The following is a 16,608-nucleotide window of genomic DNA, read 5'->3' on the forward strand; positions in this document are numbered from 1 at the left end:
GATCACAATCCGGTCCAACTTTAGGAGGACAACATCAATGATGGCCAAGTCGTCCCGGACATTGTAGAATTGTGGGCACTGCCCCTTGAGCCACCCTTCCGTCATGTGGCGCATCACACGTTGTAGAAGGGGGTCAGCCGTAGTCTCACAGCGAATGTGGGCCAGACGTGCATCAGTAGCCGGCAGATTGGCCGATGTGAAGGCTACTTGTGCGTCGACCTGACAAACGAACCCCTCCGAGTCGGGCGGTGTGTTCACTGCTCTGGACAGGGCATCCGCGATGATGAGGTCCTTTCCTGGGGTGTAGACAAGTTGGAAGTCGTACCACCGGAGCTTGAGCAGAATGCGCTGGAGGCGAGGGGTCATATCGTTGAGGTCCTTCTGAATGATGCCGACCAGGGGGCGATGGTCAGTCTACACAGTGAACTGCGGAAGACCATACACATAATCGTGGAATTTGTCGATGCCGGTCAACAAACCCAGGCACTCCTTTCCAATCTGCGCATAGCGCTGTTCTGTGGGGGTCATGGCCCGCAAGGCATAGGCGACCGGGGCCCATGATGCAGTGTCGTCCCGTTGCAGGAGTACCGCCTCAATGTCGGACTGGCTGGCATCAGTCGAGATCTTTGTGTCCCGAGTGGTGTCGAAGAACGCCAATACCGGGGTGGTGGTGAGCTTGACCCATTCCTTCTGGTGTGCTGGCAGCCACTGGAATTCCGTTGTCTTCTTGACCAGGTGGCGAAGAGCCGTTGTGTGCGAGGCAAGGTTGGGAATAAACTTCTCCAGGAAGTTGATCATCCCGAGAAAGCGTAACACTGCCTTCTTGTCTGCCGGCTGCAGCATGGCTGCGATAGCTGCCACTTTGTCGGCATCCGGCCGCACCCCCTGACTGGGATATGAGGTCCCCCAGAAACTTTAGCTCAGTTTGGCCAAAAGAGCACTTGGCTCGGTTGAGGCGCAGGCCCTGATCTCGTATCCGTGCAAAGACACGCTGGAGACGACTGATGTGCTCCTGTGGTGTGGTGGACCAGATGATGACGTCGTCAACATAGACTCGTACCCCTTCGGTGCCCTCCATCATCTGTTCCATGATGCGATGAAACACCTCGGAAGCCGAGATGAAAGGGCATCCTATTGTAGCAGTATCTGCCAAAGGGAGTGTTGAAAGTGCACAGCTTCCTGCTGGACTGATCCAGTTGAATCTGCTAAAAACCCTTTGAGACATCAAGCTTGGTGAAAATTTCAGCCCGGGCCATTTTGCTCGTGATTTCTTCCCGTTTGGGTATGGGGTAGTGTTCCCTCATGATGTTGTTCAGGTCTTTCGGGTCGATGCAGATCCGGAGCTCGCCGGAGGGCTTTTTTACGCACACCATGGAGCTGACCCATGGCGTTGGCTCCGTGACCCGGGAAAGCACTCCTTGGTCCTGCAGCTCCTGCTTGAGGCAGTCCCTGAGTGGTGCTGGGACTCTACGAGGTGCGTGAATGACCGGGGTGGCATCCGGTTTGAGCCGTATTCTGTAAGTGTAGGACAGTGTGCCCATGCCCTCAAACCTCCTGGTTGTGGGCGAGGAGCTGCGCCCTAAAGTCTGCATCCGGGAAATCGGACGTGCCTTCTGGAGACAAAATGTGTACCTGCTGAACAAGGTGGAGGATCTTGCACGCCTGTGCGCCTAACAGAGAGTCCTTCGAGGATCCAACTATCTCAAAAGACAGTGTGGCTGTATGTGAATTGTGTGCAACCTCGAGCTGGCAGGACCCCATGGCCGGGATAACGTTTCCGTTATAACCAACCAGCTGATAGTGGGATGGCAGAATCGGTGATTTAACCTTCAAGGTGTGGAAGGCTGACCATGCAATGAGATTGGCGGAGGCACCAGTGTCTAAGCGGAATGTGATTGGTGATCGGTTGACCATTGGGATGGCACACCATTCATCGCCCGGATTAATGCTGTGCACTGGCGCTGGTGGGTCTGACTTGGGGACATCTGGGTTCTTGTTTATTACCGCAACGCGGAAGGGTTCCCGGTCGTCGGTATCACCGGTCTGCACGTCGTCAAGGTATGACTCGGTGTATGGGGGCTGAATGGCCCGCGAGGCTGGCGGAATTGCAGAGAGTTGGCAGGTTGAGCTGATCGACAGTAGGCAGCGTAGTTGCCCACCCTGCCACAGCGGATGCATTGTTGCGCTTTGGCCGGACATTGCCGCTTTAAGTGTGTGGATCCACAGTTGCCACACGTCGTGATGTCATGGCGTTCGTTGTGCAACCGCGCATGCGTGGTGCGGGTCTGCTTAGAGCGCACCTGCGCATCCCGTCCCTCTGCATCAAAGTCACCCTCTTTTGGTGCGTACAAGCGCGGGAGGCCTCGGAAAGTGCGCGAACTGGCCGCCCTCGTCCAGGCCGCGGGCCGGGAGGAACTCGATTGACTGGACCCGCTCGGCCTCGTAGGACCCCTGCCGTGCCGATTCGGCCACCTGGAATTGGGAGTACCGGCTGTTCGCGTTTTCATAGAGGACGCAGGTCTCGATGGCGGTGGATAGGGTGAGCTGCTTTATTTTGAGGAGCTGCTGGCGTAGGGTGTCCGAGGTGACCCCAAAACTATCTGATCCTGAATCATGGAGTCGGAGGTGGCCTCATAGCCGCAGGACTGCGCGAGGATACGGAGGTGTGTCAAATAAGATTGAAAAGGCTCATCCTTACCCTGCAGGCGCTGCTGGAAGAGGTACCTCTCGAAGCTCTCATTAACTTCCACGCTGAATTGTTCTTCAACTTTTAGAAGGACCGTCTTGTACTTCGGCTTGTCCTCGCCTTCCGCGAATGCCAGGGAGTTGTAGATGTGGATGGCGTGTTGTCCCGCCATGGAGAGGAGGCGGGCGATCTTCCTGGTGTCGGATGCATTCTCCCTGTCTGTGGCTTCTAGGAAGAGCTGGAAGCGCTGTTTAAACAGCTTCCAGTTGACGCCAAGATTTCCAGCGATCCGGAGCGGCTGCGGCAGGCTGATGGTTTCCTTGGCGCAGGATGGCGGGTTTCTGAAGAGGTGCAGGTAGGTCTCACAATCGCTGGCGAGTTTCCAGTCCTGGTATCATGTCGTGTTGGGTGTTCCGATACACAAACGAACCAACACGGTTGTAGATGTTACAACTCTGTTTTATTATTCTGTACAATAATAACTATTAACTTCTGGCTGTGGTTCGTACTTCACCAGCTAACCTGTGGACCCAGCCCTCGCACTATCTTAGTGAGGCACTCAGCACATGGTGTATGTCTGAGTGGCACGCTATGAGCTCTGTGCTCTGAGCTATCTTCTGGTAGAATGAGCAAGAACTGTGGTGTTCCCTGTTTTATAGTGCGTGTGCTCTCACTGGTGATTGGCTGCGATGTGTGTGTGTGTTGGTTGATCCAACTACCTGTCCATCAGTGTGTGTGTGATTGCACCATGATATGTTAATGTGGATATCATGACACTGTGCATGCTGGAATCTGAAACAAACAGAAAATGCTGGGAAAACTCAGCAGGTCTGGCAGCATCTGTGGAGAGAGAGAGAGAGAGAGAACAGAGTTAACATGTCGAGTCCCTTTTGCCAATCTTGATCAGAACTGGAATCAGAACGAGAGTATTTCTACTTGCGGGGAAGATCAACACTGAAGTGCACAAAATAGTCACCCAAAATATCAGATAGGAGATTCAGAAAAGAAAACTCCCCCCACCCTCCCAGGAGCTGAGAACATGGAACTTCCTACCACAGGGGGCGGTTGAGGTGAATAGAATAAGATGCCTTTATGGGGAAGCTGGATAGGCTGGAAGTGGGTGAAAGGAACAAAGGAACAAAGCTACACTCACAGTTTAGATGAGAAAGGATAGAAAGAGGCTAAAGGTGGAACATAAATGTCACGCTGGACTATTTGGGCTGAATAGCTTGATTTGGTCCTGCACATTCAGGATAGCATACAGAATCAGACAAAAATACATGTCATTAAGTGTTGCCAGCTCCTGTTGATCAGCAGCCTCAAAAGATATTAAACTATTTGCAAAACATTGGACTGACTGATAACGCAGTCAACTGTTAAGATTTTATTTTAAATATGCATTATTTAAGCATGCACAGCGTCCCCGAGCCCGGGACAGTCCAGAAGAATTCTGTACAGTTGATGACTGCACTGAGGAATCAGTAAACGAAATGGACACCCTTTCATCCACCTACTTTGATGACACAGCTTCGTATTTCCTCTCTTTGATCTCTCTCTCTCTTCCTTTCTTTCAGTGGCCGTTTGGGTGTCAATGAATTGCGAGGGCTGAACTTGTGATGCATTTTGAACGAAGTGTAACCACAGGAAGCCCACATGCCACACTTGTTACAGCGGAGGAAGGAGGAAGATGCACACTTTTCAGTGACTCAGTGAGAGAGGGAAAGAGCTGAAGAGAGTGATTTGCCAGAGAGAGAGAGAGTTCGCGCTCCTTCTCCCCCTCGAGTCTCACCGAAGATCATGTTCATGTCCAAAGCTGTCAGCCGCCTGAGCCCCGCCGCCAGCGCCGCAAGCGGCCGCCCTCAGGTAAGGAGCAGACGGGGCGACCTCACCGCCTCTCAGTTTAGCTCATCTCCGCTCAACCGATTTGACCTGGGGGCCGTTTCACTACTGCTGGATCTCGCCTCTCCCCCACCCCTTCCCTTCAGCCCTTCTTCCTCCCCCTCCTCACCCTCCCTTCCCTCACCCTCTCATCCCCCCCTCCCCACTCTCTCCCCCTCCTCCCCCCCTCTCCCCCCCTCCTCGCCCTCTCTCCCTCCCTCCTCGCCCTCTCTCCCTCCCTCCTCGCCCTCTCTCCCCCTCTCTCCGCCCCTCCTTACCCTCTCCTCGCCCTCCTCGCCCTCTCTCCCCCTCCTCACCCTCTCTCCGCCTCCTCTCCCTCTCTCCCCCTCCTCACCCTCTCTCCGCCTCCCCCTCCTCACCCTCTCTCCGCCTCCTCTCCCTCTCTCCCCCTCCTCACCCTCTCTCCGCCTCCCCCTCCTCACCCTCTCTCCGCCTCCTCACCCTCTCTCCGCCTCCTCACCCTCTCTCCCCCCTCCTCACCCTCTCTCCCCCCCTCCTCACCCTCTCTCCCCCCTCCTCACCCTCTCTCCCCCCTCCTCACCCTCTCTCCCCCCCTCCTCACCCTCTCTCCCCCCCTCCTCACCCTCTCTCCCCCCCTCCTCCCCCTCTCTCCCCCTCCTCACCCTCTCTCCCCTCCTCCCCCCTCCTCACCCTCTCTCCTCCCCCTCTCTCCTCCCCCCTCCTCACCCTCTCTCCTCCCCCTCCTCACCCTCTCTCCTCCCCCTCCTCACCCTCTCCCCCCCTCCTCACCCTCTCTCCCCCCCTCCTCACCCTCTCTCCCCCCCTCCTCACCCTCTCTCCCCCCCTCCTCACCCTCTCTCCCCCCCTCCTCACCCTCTCTCCCCCCCTCCTCACCCTCTCTCCCCCCCTCCTCACCCTCTCTCCCCCCTCCTCCCCCCCTCCTCACCCTCTCTCCCCTCCTCCCCCCTCCTCACCCTCTCTCCTCCCCCTCCTCACCCTCTCTCCTCCCCCTCCTCACCCTCTCTCCTCCCCCTCCTCACCCTCTCTCCTCCCTCCTCACCCTCTCTCCCCCCTCCTCACCCTCTCTCCTCCCCCTCCTCACCCTCTCTCCCCCTCCTCACCCTCTCTCCTCCCCCTCCTCACCCTCTCTCCTCCCTCCTCACCCTCTCTCCCCCCTCCTCACCCTCTCTCCTCCCTCCTCCCCCTCCTCACCCTCTCTCCCCCCTCCTCACCTCTCCCCCTCCTCTCCGTACCGCCCCCCCCCCCCCCACGCTAACGGGTTTTGTTTTTTGCGGAGTTGCCGCTTTTTGCGGGAATCCCGGGCGGAAAGTTGGGCTAAACGCCGGTCCCGGGCTGTCGGACCCACTTTTGAGCCAAAATGCGGAACTGGAAGCCGGAAAGTGCAAAACAGAAACTCGCCGACTCCCCAAGTTTCTCTCAATTTTTAACGGTCCCAACTGCTTTTGTTTTAAATTATTCTCCCCCCCCCCACCCACACTACTGCCAAAGAGCTGTCGCTGTTTACTAAATGGTTTTTTAGTTGGTGTTAGTCCAAGAAAGAGCTTTCTCAACCCAATGAATGAGGAATTGGTTACAGGGGGAAGGACTTGCTACCGCTTTTCTTAATAATCTTCTTCACCATCTGAGAGCTCTGAACTTATTTAGAACGATTGGTTTTTTCAGAACAAAAATGCAGAGTAAAGGTAGGGGAGGCATGATGTATTTGTATGTGTAGTTATTCTCTACCTATCTGACATTTCTTCCCATCTGATTTCATTTGCCCTGCTTTGGAGGCCACTTGTCTCAAGATAGATTCACAAGACATATAGAACAGCCATTTTGTACATGGCTAATTGGTGAAGTCGAGGCATCCGTGACAAGTGTGTTGAAACAGTTTCCATTACAAGATTTGGGTGCCATTTGGGATCCAAACCCTGACAGGCGGCACGGTAGCACAGTGGTTAGCACTGATGCTTCACAGCGCCAGGGTCCCAAGTTCGATTCTCGGCTTGGATCACTGTCTGTGCGGAGTCTGCACATTCTCCCTGTGCCTGCGTGGCTTTCCTCCGGGTGCTCCGGTTTCCTCCCACAAATCCCGAAAGATGTGCTGTTAGGTGAATTGGACATTCTGAATTCTCTCCCTCTGTAAACCCGAACAGACGCCGGAATGTGGTGATAGGAGCTTTTCACAGTAACTTCATTGCAGTGTTAATGTAAGCCTACTTGTGACAATAAAGATTATTATTAATACCATCTTAATCACACTGGTGATATGGAATAGGAAATTAGTCAGAGCTCCCTTCCCCTTAACCTTGGTTGTTCATCTACTGTAGCCCCTTTCCTCCTACCATTATGATTATGCATCTTCTGAAGATCATCAGTACCCATTCTTCAGTTGGAATGTAATGAATTGAGAAGGTATAGGTCTGTGCTTGTTGTAACACAGATTCCACACATACCGCTTAACATGCAGCCTTCTAGGTTCGGTTAATTGTCACATTTCTGCCTCCCATGTGCTACCTGCAATCCTCATGCTTGCAAAAAAATTTTTAGCGTCAAAATAACGTTGTTGTACTATAGTTGGGCGATATTTTACATTTATTGCTGGTTTTAATTCAATTATCAATTGGGTCTGACTTATATACACCTAAAATGTAATATTTCCTAGTGGATATGTGTCCCAGTAATTGACTAATCACCAGGTGCAGCCCTGTGACATTCAGTGAGCTATAATTGATTAGAATCTTCAGCTTTTTCCCTGATTTATGTTGCCATTGGCACAATAAATACTTTTTCCAGTTGACCACTGTAATCAGTGAAAAATATTGCAGGTAGTACAGATGGCTGTAGCTAACACTATGTTAGCTACGTTGTTAAAGGCAGTATGATGTTACTTTTCACTTATTCACACCATGCACTTGAGATTAGAACTGCCCTTCATAACCCAGGCGGGTGTGGAATGAAAAGAAAAGTCTCTGAAATTGTTTACCCCTTTGTATTGAACAAATATTTTAGTTCTTTAACCATGGTGCCAAACTACAATTTGTTTCAGCAAGATAAAGTGAAATTCCAAAGTGAAATTAACAAAAATCACCAAAATAGAAAATTTAAGGGAAGTGTTTGCGGATGCTTTGAGATTATTTGTTGAGATTATATAGATTGTTGACAAACAGTAAAATATATGCTGGTTTACTGTGGATAGACATAATGTAGTCAACCAATGAATTAGAGCAAAGCGGGATGTCAGCATAACCTAATTATTACACCCAGCTATTAATAAATTAAACAATGCAGGCTAAAAGTTGGGAGTAAAACCTTTGCACTACCAACTTCCTACTATTCGTAAAATCATTTTGGTTCTGATGCTTAGATTCCCAACTCTCTAGTATTTTAAAGGAAAGTTATATCTTTGAGAAAAGGAGAACAAGATATCATGGATTAACTATTTTTGAACACTTAGAACACTGACCATGCAGGAACTTACTGAGGTATAATAAGATTTGTAATGCTTATTGATCAGTCCTCAGTACATTCCATGCTTTCCCTGTAAGGTTCTGGTTCAAAAATAGTTTATTTATAGGTTAACTTAAATTTCTAAATCTTGACAGTGTCACAATATTACTGTTACTTTAATGTAGTGGTCTAGGTGTATTTTTGATTTTCAAGGTAGCGTCACAGGAACTTCCTTTGCAAATTTTAACGTAATTTTTCATTATTGGTACCAGGTGTGTTGGTCTACACATACAATGGACCAAGTAGAGTAATATTTTAGCAGGTATAATCTGAATTTCAGGATAGAAAGAATAAATGTACCCAAGTAATCCTTAAATTCATTAAAGCTACAGGATATAGCAATTACGATGGTGTACTCTTAAAACTAAATGCTACCAGGGCCTTTTCTATTTTACTTTTAATTATGCATTTGCAAATCCAAACTTCTGCTTTGTAAAGCTAATTCCTGTCCCATGCAAAAGTCAGGAACTAGCAGTGCACACTGGAGAACATTGCTATTTATAAAGCCAAAATATTAATCAATGAAGCAATAATCCCATAAATGGATCAAATCTCAAGCAGAGTGTCTGGTATGATGCTTCCATTATTTAGTGTTCTGTTTATTTGTGAAGAGTTGAAAGTTTAACTTTAACGCTAAATTATTTTCCATTGTGACTCAGTTGTCATGGTCATATCCTTAATTTAAAAAATAATTACGAATATCATATTAATACTTAGTTGTGACAGCATTAAAGAAACGTTTACAAGGATGGTATGTGGTGCAGTGGTTAGCACTGGGATTACGGCGCTGAGGACCCAGGTTTGAATCCCGGGCCCTGGGTCACTGTCCTTGTGGAGTTTACACATTCTCCCCATGTCTGCGTGGGTTTCACTCCCACAGCCCAAAGATGTGCAGGTTATCTGGATTGGCTACAATAAATTGCCCCTTAATTGGAGAATAAATAATTGGGTATTCTAAATTAAAAAAAAAGAAAGAAATATTTACAAAGTGAAACTGTTACACAATTACAAAAATAAATGTAACTGATGGAAAACATTGGTTGCCGCTTTCCACATTTGTGCCATGAGCATTATTAGGTGATTCCGACAATCTAACGTAACCTTATTTAGATAGTGCTCGTTTTCTAATGTATTGTGTCGCTAGCATGTATTTTTTTATATTTAAATTTTTTTTAGAGTAGCCAATTATTTTTTCCAATTAAGGGGCAATTTATTGTAGCCAATCCAGATAACCTGCACATCTTTGGGCTGTGGGAGTGAAACCCACGCAGACATGGGGAGAATGTGCAAACTCCACACGGACAGTGACCCAGGGCCGGGATTCAAACCTGGGTCCTCAGCGCCGTAATCCCAGTGCTAACCACTGCACCAGCGTGCTGCCCACATGTCGCTAGCATTTTAAATGTTCTTTTTCAAGGTATTTTTACAAAAATCGCCTCAAAAGTAAACAAAAGAAGAGGAAAGCCAGCTATAGGTATCAAAGTATAAGAGGTATAGCATGAATACAGTAGTCATTGCAAGAATGGGTACAAATAAGACCAGATGAATTTAGGAGCAAAATCCTCAACATATTCCCTTCATGGATATAGGATTTGTCTGAACATGTGGGATAAAGGCAACATCAAAGACTTATATCATACTCATAGCTACAAATCAAAATTACAGAAGGAAGAAAACAATATCCTGAGAACCTCAGAACTAAAGGGGGAAATCGACGAACATTCCACGTGGACTAAGCTCTTTATCAGGCTCAGGACAGAGCAGAAAGCCGTAATATAACTACAGGATGTCGAGGATAGGACCGCCACCAAAAAGCATCAATTCTAGCTAAACAGGTCCCAGTCTTCAACTGGATAACGCACAAGCTGCCTGGGCCTGAAAAAGGAAAGGGCGCTAAACAAACAAAAGATTAGCTCTCACTGGATATGATGTCCTCAAACATCGCAAAGGTAGAACTAATCCCAACAACCTAAACCCTCTGCCCTCCTTCCACTCTGACTCTGCTCATCTTCCCCCCACACCCCGCAAGATGCATTAGGATAAAGATACTTTGCACAAATCATGAATTCAACATTCAGCTTAACATGATATAAACATATTAAAATCAGCATAACCAGCGGTGCAGGACATCACATCAGAATTATTCACTTCACTCAAAGCAAATAAATTGACAACGTCAACAGACAGCAACATAATAATCAGGGAGTGAAATCCAGGACAACAGCTGAGAATTGAAGCCAGTTATCAGGATAAAGACTCTTCAGGATCTTCCAATGATTGAAGCACGGAATCCCATTGCTTCCAACTTGCCGTTTCATCGAAACACACGCGGTCCACAACCCAGGATCCAGTGTGGGGGAGCTCCCTGTTGGGGAGGGGGGCTGGTTTTGGGGATGAGATGACCCGGCAGACTCAGTCATCCCCAACCCTTGTCGATCGACATCAAGAAAAAAGATAGGACCAGGGATCGTAGTCAACCCAATCCCAGGCATCGAAGATAGGATTAAATGTGTTCCCATCGATCTACCAAGGACCGTGCTCTCTGTGACAAAAACCTCCTTGTGCGCCACCATAAAATCACAACTCTTGAAATTGGGCTTTGATGATCTGCACCTCAGAGCCGAGACATTCAGACGGATCCACATCATCGCTAGCAGCCATGGTCCGTCGCCACACACCATACGGTCAGGGTGCAAAGCCATCCAAAAGGCCCCACTCCAACTCTATCCAGCCTCCACGAATAACGAGGATTTAAACATTTTTCTCGACAAAATAGTGTGCTGAAATATTGACCAACAAATCTTGGGACATAGTAAAAACTATGTATGTCAAGTACAGACATAAAACCAATGTACAAATGGATTTAAAAAGGGTTAAAAGATGAATAGAGCCAGAGCTCGTGAAAATGCAAGCGCTCCCACGCTCACATCACGTGACCCCCACATGTTAAACATTTTAATGAAATGCAGAGTGAGTTACTGTCAATGCCACTGATTCATTTTTAATTGTACAACGTGGATTTTTATAAAATTAATTTAATTTGTAAATTGGTCCATTTGCATCTTTGAGTGAAATCCCATTTTGTCATGAAATATCAAATTAGTTATTTCATGCAAAACATACAGAAATTAGAAATGAAATGAAATGAAATGAAAATCGCTTATTGTCACAAGTAGGCTTCAAATGAAGTTACTGTGAAAAGCCCCTAGTCACCACATTCCTGCACCTGTTCGGGGAGGCTGTTACGGGAATCGAACATTGCTGCTGGCCTGCCTTGGTCTGCTTTAAAAGCCAGCGATTTAGACTTGGGAATCCACCATATTGCTTTGCCTTTTCACAGAATTATCTGTTCCAGCCCTCGTGTTACCATTGGATAACTTTTTGCACTAATAGAGGGTGAATATATCTTCACTAATTTAGGAACCAGGTCTTTAGAAACATGTTAGCAATTTCACCACAACTGTAATGACCCTTTAAGCAACTCAGCAGAATAAGGGTCACATGGCTGGGTGACCAATCGGGGCTCACCCCATGGGGAGAGAGGCTCCTTGACACAGATATTTTGGTAGCTAGCTACAGCCATGCTGCTGCAATTCTTGTGAATAAATACCTTTTGTGTTCACTAATGAAGTCTGTGAAAGTGCATCTTTACACCAAGCGACGAGGATGGGATTATGCTGACTGCCTCTGGCCCAAAACCTGTGAGTACACTGTTTTGATCAAAGTACTGATAAGAAAGTACTCACCAGACACAAGGGAAAGCGATTAAGGAGATGAAGAAAAAGCTCTCCGATCATGAGGATGAGTTGGTCATATTGGCCCTTAAGGTGGAGGCGCAGGCTGGGCTACACAAGAAGTGGCAGGAGAGGTTGGAGGACCTAGAAAACAGGTCCAGGAGACAGAACTTGAGAATTGTGGGCCTCCCCGAAGGTATGGAGGAGTCGGATGCGGGAGCATTTGTGTCCAAGATGCTGGAGACGCTGATAGGGACGGGGGTATTTCCTCAACCCCTGGAGCTGGACGGGGGCCTCGCAAGGAAGCCCAAGGCGAATCGCCGAGGGCCATGGTGGTGAGATTTCATCGCTTCTCGGACAAGGAACTTGTCTTGCGGTGGGCAAAAAAAAGAATGGAGCAGCAGGTGGGAGAACAGCGTGATACGCATCTACCAGGACCTGGGTGCGGAGCTGGCCAAGAGGCGTGCTAGATTCAACCGGGTGAAGGTGACCCTCTTCAGCAAGGGGGTGAAATTTGGGATGCTACACCCAGAGAGGCTATGGGTCACGTACAAGGAACGGCATCACTATTTTGAGACGCTGGACGAGGCGTGGTCATTCGTCAAACAAGAAAAGCTAGACTCGAATTAAAGGACAGTTAAGCTTTGGTGGAGTGCGGTGGTGGGGCTGGGTAACTCGGTACCGTTTCTAATATAAGATTGTATACAATGTTGGGTGCGTGTAAGGGCTGTGGTGGTGGCTGGAGGGTGCAGTGTTTTCGGCAAAGTTGAGATACGGAGGGGGGAGGGGGCCCTGTACTTAGTGCGATTTTTCAGGAAGTTGGCGCCTTGGCTCAACAAGTGTCTCCTCACGGGGCAATGTTAGTGTCTTCTGTTTATTTTTCGTTTCGTATTACTATTTACTCACTGGGGCTAGCGAGGTAGTTTAATTAGTTTATTCATGTGGGGGAGGGGTCTGGACAATGAGGCGACAGTCTGATCGGCGCCAGGGCGGGAGCTGCCGGGGTCAGCATGGGTCAGCTGACTCTCGGGAGCATAGTGGGGGTGAGCAAGTGCTCAGCTGGTGCTTGGAGTGGGGTTTTGGGTCGTGGGGCTATTGGGGGGGGGGGGGGGAGTGGAGGCGGGGATGCTGCTTTGCTGACAGAGGAGGTATCAATTTCGGGATACCAATTGAGGGTCGGGGGCGGTGGCTCCCTGTATGGGCGCTCGAGGAAGCGAAGGGCGCGGGCTCGAGGTTGGCCAAAAAGGGCGATGGCTAGTCGGCAGGTTGATCATGTGGAATGTGAGGGGTTTGAATGGGCCGGTCAAAAGAATGCGCGTGTTCGCGCATCTAAAGGGGTTAAAGGCAGACGTAGCAATGCTTCAGGAGACACATTTAAAGCTCGCAGATCACACGAGATTGAGAAAGGGATGGGTAGGCCAGGTGTTCCATTCAGGGCTGGATTCGAAGACCAGGGGGGTAGCAGTTCTGATCAGCAAGGGTGTGGCATTCGAGGCTGTGAGAATTGTGGCAGATAAGGAAGGCAGGTATATAATGGTAAGAGGAAAGTGGGAGGGGGTCTGGGTGGTGTTTGTGAACGTCTACGCTCCGAATTGGGATGATGTGGAATTTATGAGACGCATGCTAAGCAAAATCCCGGACTTAGAGTCGCACAACTTGATCATGGGGGGGAGACTTTAACACAGTCATTGACCTCGAGCTGGACCGGTCGAAGTACAGGACAGGGAAGCAACCGGCAGTGGCTAAGGAACTAAAGGGTTTTATGGAGCAGATGGGGGGGTGGGGAATCCCTGGAGGTTCGCGCGGCCTAGAGTGAAGGAATTCTCTTTTTTCTCCCACGTTCATAAGGTTTATTCCCGCATAGACTTCTTTGTCTTGAGCAGGGTGTTAATCGCTAAGGCGGCGGGGACAGAATAATCAGCAATCACAGTCTCGGACCATGCCCCGCACAGGGTGGACCTGCGGCTTAGTGAAGGGAGAGGGCAGCGCCCACTCTGGAGACTGTATGTGGGGCTGCTGGCTGACGAAGAGGTTTGCGGGCGGATTAGCAGGAACATCCAGGATTACCTGGAAACAAACAATACGGGTGAGGTAACAGCGGCAACAGCCTTGGAGGCTCTGAAGGCAGTTGTCAGAGGGGAACTCATCTCAATTCGATCCCTTAGGGAAAAGAGAGAAAGAGCGGACAGGGAGAGACTGGTGGAGGAGCTACTCTGAGTGGACAGGAGATGCGCGGGGGCCCCCGAGGCAGGGCTACTGAGGGAGCGGTGGAGTTTGAACTGCTGACCACAGGGAAAGCGGTAGCACAGCTGAGGAAGGCAAGGGTGGGGGGGCAGTCTATGAGTCTGGAGAGAAAGCGAGTAGAATGCTGGCACACCAACCGCGAAAGAGGGAGGCGGCCAGAGAAATCGGGGGAGTAAAAGAATAAGGAGGGTAACACGGTCTTGGATCCAGGCGGGGTGAATGGAGTCTTTAAGGAATTCTATAGTAAACTATACAAGTCGGAGCCCCCGACGGGAGCAGAAGGGATGAGGCAATTTTTGGACCAGTTGAAGTTTCCAATGGTGGAAGAGGACCTGGTGGAGGGGCTGGGGGCCCCGATTGAATTGGAGGAGATTGTCAAGGGTACAGAGGACATGCAATCGGGTAAAGTCCCGGGGCCGGATGGTAACCAGGTAGAATTCTATAAGGAATTTTCGGAAATATTGAGCCCACTCCTCATGAGGACCTTAAATGAGGTTAGAGAGAAAGGAACCCTCCCCACAACAATGTCACAGGCCTTGATCTCACTCATTCTTAAACGAGGGAAGGATCCGGAACATTGCAGGTCATACAGGCCGATTTCGCTTTTAAACGTGGATGCCAAATTGATTCTGGCCACAAGAATTGAGGATTGCGTCCCAGGGGTGATAGAGGAAGACCAGACTGGGTTTGTTAAAGGCAGACAACTCAGTACCAATGTCCGGAGACTTTTGAATATTATTATGATGCCCTCAGAGGGAGGGGAGGCAGAGGTGGTAACAGCGATGGACGCAGAGAAAGCCTTTGACCGGGTGAAGTGGGAGTACCTGTGGGAAATGCTGGGGAGGTTCGAGTTTGGTGAGGGCTTTATTGGCTGGGTGAAATTGCTGTTCCAGGCACCTGTAGCAAGTGTATGTACAAACCGGTTGAGGTCGGGGTACTTCGAGCTTCACCGGGGAACGAGGCAGGGGTGTCCCCTCTCCCCGTTACTATTTGCCCTAGCTATAGAACAACTAGCTATGGCGCTGGGAGCCTCGAGGAACTGGCGGGGACTGGTTCGGCGTGGGGGGGTGGGGGGGGGGGGGGGGGTGGAACATCGGGTCTCGCTATACGCGGATGATTTGCTCCTGTACATTTCAGACCCTGTGGAGGGGATGGGGGAGGTTCTGTGGATCCTGAGGGATTTTGGTAGTTTTTCAGGATACAAACTGAACATGGGAAAGAGCGAGTTGTTTATGATCCAGGCCAAGGGGCAGGAGGAGAGACTGAAAGAGCTGCCGCTCAGGATGGTAGAGAAAAGTTTTCGTTACCTGGGTATACAGGTGGCCAGGAAATTGGATCCTCTGCACTGGCTCAACCTGACCCGGTTGGTGGAGCAAATAGAAGGGGACTTTAAAAGGTGGGACATGCTCCCGCTGTCACTAGCAGGGAGGGTGCAGACCGTGAAAATGACTGTCCTCCCCAGATTTTTGATTGTCTTTCAGTGCCTCCCCATATTCATCCCTAAGGCCTTTTTTAAGCAGGTGAGTAGGATCATTACGGGCTTTGTGTGGGCAAATAAGACCCCCCGAGTAAGGACATCGCTGTTGGAGCGCAGTCGTGGGGGTTGGGTTGGCACTGGCGAACTTTCACAACTACTACTGGGTGGCCAATATAGCTATGATTAGGAAGTGGGCAATGATGTGGGAGGGGGAGGGGGGGGGGGGGGGCGGGTGGCGTGGGAGCAGCTGGAGGCGGCATCATGTAAAGGTACTAGTCTGGGAGCTTTGATAACGGCTCCTTTGCCGTTCTCACCGACCCGTTACTCTACAAGTCCGGTGGTGGTGGCGACACTGCGGATCTGGGGACAGTGGAGGAGGTACAGGAAGGTGGAGGGAGCGTCGGTCTGGACCCCTATATGCAACAACCACAGGTTTGTCCCGGGTAGGATGGATGGTGGGTTCCAGAGCTGGCAGAGGGCAGGCATCAGAAGGATGGGGAATCTGTTCATAGACTGAAGCTTTCCCAGTTTGAAGGCGCTAGAGGACAAATTTAATCTGCCGCCAGGAAACGCCTTTAAATATCTGCAAGTACGAGCCTTCCTGAAAAAACAGGTAGTGGCCTTTCCGACGCTGCCGCCACTGAGGATACAGGACAGGGTGGTCTCCGGCACCTGGGTGGGGGAGGGGAGGGTGTTGGATATCTACCAGGAACAACAGGAGGCAGAGGAAACCCCGCTGGAGGAGCTCAAGGGCAAGTGGGAGGCGGAGCAAGGTGAGGAGTTGGAAGCGGGTCTGTGGGCAGAGGCCCAGGGCAGGGTTAATTCCTCCTCATCATGTGCCAGGCTCAGTCTAATTCAATTTAAGGTGGTCCACCGGGCACACATGACGGCAGCGAGAATGAGCAAGTTTTCTGGGGTAGAAGACAGTTGTATGAGGTGCAAGGGCAGCCCAGCAAACCATGTCCACATGTTTTGGGCCTGCCCGGAAGCTTAGAGAGTTCTGGTAAGAGTTCGCGAGGGCAATGTCCAAGGTGCTTAACACACGGGTGGTGCCGAGTTCAGAGATAGCGATCTTTGGAGTGTCAGAAGACCCG

The 16,608-nt window shown here is 50.0% G+C and overlaps 1 protein-coding gene across 1 annotated transcript in view; it reads left to right on the forward strand.

Annotated features, from left to right (window-relative positions):
• The first annotated feature begins 4,525 nt into the window (after positions 1–4,525).
• LOC140393193 (regulator of G-protein signaling 10-like) overlaps positions 4,526–16,608 on the forward strand; it is a 72,153-nt gene continuing 60,070 nt past the window's right edge. Inside the window, exon 1 of the mRNA XM_072479355.1 lies at positions 4,526–4,549. The gene's annotated coding sequence lies outside the window, so the exon portion shown is untranslated. The remainder of the gene's footprint in view (positions 4,550–16,608) is intronic.

This window comes from Scyliorhinus torazame, chromosome 16 (genome assembly GCF_047496885.1).
Source record: "Scyliorhinus torazame isolate Kashiwa2021f chromosome 16, sScyTor2.1, whole genome shotgun sequence".
Taxonomy (NCBI): Eukaryota; Metazoa; Chordata; class Chondrichthyes; order Carcharhiniformes; family Scyliorhinidae; genus Scyliorhinus; species Scyliorhinus torazame.